We start from the raw sequence: 2,452 nt of genomic DNA on the forward strand, positions 1-2,452 counted from the left end.
TAAGCGCACCTTGGGGTGCTACACACAGATGATTAGAAATGGGCTAGTCCAGGTGCGAGAGTTAGCCTAGAAGAGAATGGGCCAAGCAGTGATTAAAAGAATACAGTGTCCGTGTAATTATTTCGGGTAAAGCTAGCCTTGTGGGCAGTGGAGTGCTGGGGACGCAGCCCCGCTGCTCCAATTACAACACTTTTTGATACTCATGGTTGCTTTTACATATAAAAAAATAAGAAAAAACTGTAAGCCTAAAACATTTTTAAAGTGTGTGTGTTGGGGGAGGGGGACACATGCGTCTTGGTGCTGAAGTGTTGGTCGGGACAGCTTGAGGGCACCAGGTTCATGTGGGTTCCAGGAATCACTCAGGTCCTCAGGCTTCACAGGAGGTGCCTCACTTGCTAAGTCATCTCCCTCCAGCCCTTGTTACAAGAAGAGTGAGCCCTTTGTTTCTTCTGGCCGCCCGGCTAGCTTACACCCAAAATAATCACACAGAAACTGTATTAATTAAAACACTCCTTGGCCTATTAGCTCTAGTTTCTTATTGGCTAATTCTTACATCTTAATTTAACCCATTTCTATTAATCTGTGTATCGCTACATGACTGTGGTTTACCGGCAGGATTCTAACCAGTGTCCATCTCAGGAAGGAGATCCATGGCGTATCTCACCCTGCCCTTCTTCCCAATATTCAGTTCTGTCTTCTCCGCCTACCTAAGTTCTGCCCCATCAGGCCCAAAGCAGTTTCTTTATTCATTTAACCAATGAAAAAAACACATGAACAGAATAATCTCCTACACCAAGTCCTAGTCGTTTACTAGGTGACTTTTTGAGGGAAAGTTTGCTGACTTGTGATCTCAATTTTACAGGCTGATTCTGGACTTCACTGACTTGTTTCAGCTATGAAGAAACTGACAAAAGGACAGACATCTACTCTAAGATTTCTACAGCAATCAATGCCACCTTTGTGGAGTTCAGTACCCAAACCAAGATGACCCCTGGGGACCTGGTACCTGGAAGTCTTCCCCTAGGGCAACCAAGGAAGCTGTGAAGGTGGCCCCTGTTGCTGGGTATTGTCACATTGACCACAAATATACAATGAGAGTGAAATGGGAGAAACAATCCAAGAGAAGATGGAAGAGAAAATTGTGAAACTGAGGGGTAGGCTCTTTATTGTCAGCAATTTGTGGACCACCTGCTTTGAGAGAAAACTGATAGTCTTTCATAAGACTTTCATAGATATGAAACTGGATTGTCTTATTCACCAGTCACAAGTACTTCAGCCTGAAAAGGAGTTACTCCCCAAAGATGATAAAGGCAGTGTTCTGACCAGTAAAATAACATTCTTGGATGCCTGGGATGTCAGGGAAGAACTGTTAGACAACTGGTGGCTAATGAAAGCCCTGGGCATCTCCAACTTCAAGCACTTCTAGACTGGAAGGCTATAGAACATGCCTGAACTAAAAAATAAACCGGTTATTAGCCAGGTTGAGTGCTGTCTATACCTCACCCAGGACAAACTGATCCAGTACTGTCTCACTCCAAGGACATCATCATCATGGCCCACAGCCCCCTGGGCTCTCCTGATTGACAGACCTTGGATCAAGCCAGAGGAGCCTTCACTACTGGAGAATTCCAAGATTAAAGAAATCAATTATTGCAAATGACAAGAAAACAGCCCAGATTCTGCTTTGGCTCCATATCCAGAAGAATGTGGTGATGATCTTCAAGTCTGTGAAACTAGTATCTATATGCGAGAACTTTCAGGTCTTGATCTTCCAGTTGAGTGATGATTAGCTTCAATAGAAACTTGGGACTTGCCTGCTGCCCAGACAATGGGTATGAAAGAATATCCCCCACGATTCAGAATACTGAAGCTAAATCATCTGATGACGGTGCCAAATGGATTCTCTCCCTGTTGACATGCACCTCACTCCTCTTGACAGCCATTTAAGCCAAGTCCGTCTGACACACTGTGAAGGCCTTGTAGGACAAAATCTAGGTGGTGCTATATTTAAATTCCCATGTACCAGCAGCAGACTGTAGCAGGGAAATATGATTCAGAGAAGCAAATGAACATTTCTTTCAGTAATTTGATGTGACCAAATGTTTGTCAAATGCCAGGAAATCAGGTAACATGAGGATATAAAGATAAATAATAAAAATAATAGTAGTAGCAAACATTTTTTAGAAGATGCTAACAAGTACAACAAAAGGTTTGATAAGTACTTTTCCATTGGGATTTGCCCTTCTTGAAATGCTTTCCAGAAGACCCCCCACCCCAATGCTGTGCAAACGTCTTATCTATCTTCTGGAAGAGATGAGAGGTCACGTGGAGAAAAAACCCAAGGCACTCCAGTCAACAGTCGGCACTGCTTAATGAGGCATAATGAGAAACAATCTTTTTTTTTTTTAATTTATTTATTTATTGAGGATTTCCGCCTCCTCCCCGCCACCGC

General features: G+C 43.2%; 1 pseudogene; it reads left to right on the forward strand.

The window, feature by feature from the left end:
- The window catches only part of LOC101986610, a 12,562-nt pseudogene extending 10,772 nt beyond the window's left edge, over positions 1–1,790 (forward strand).
- Positions 1,791–2,452: the final 662 nt, after the last annotated feature.

The sequence above is a fragment of the Microtus ochrogaster genome, chromosome 1, assembly GCF_000317375.1.
Source record: "Microtus ochrogaster isolate Prairie Vole_2 chromosome 1, MicOch1.0, whole genome shotgun sequence".
In the NCBI taxonomy this organism is placed as follows: Eukaryota; Metazoa; Chordata; class Mammalia; order Rodentia; family Cricetidae; genus Microtus; species Microtus ochrogaster.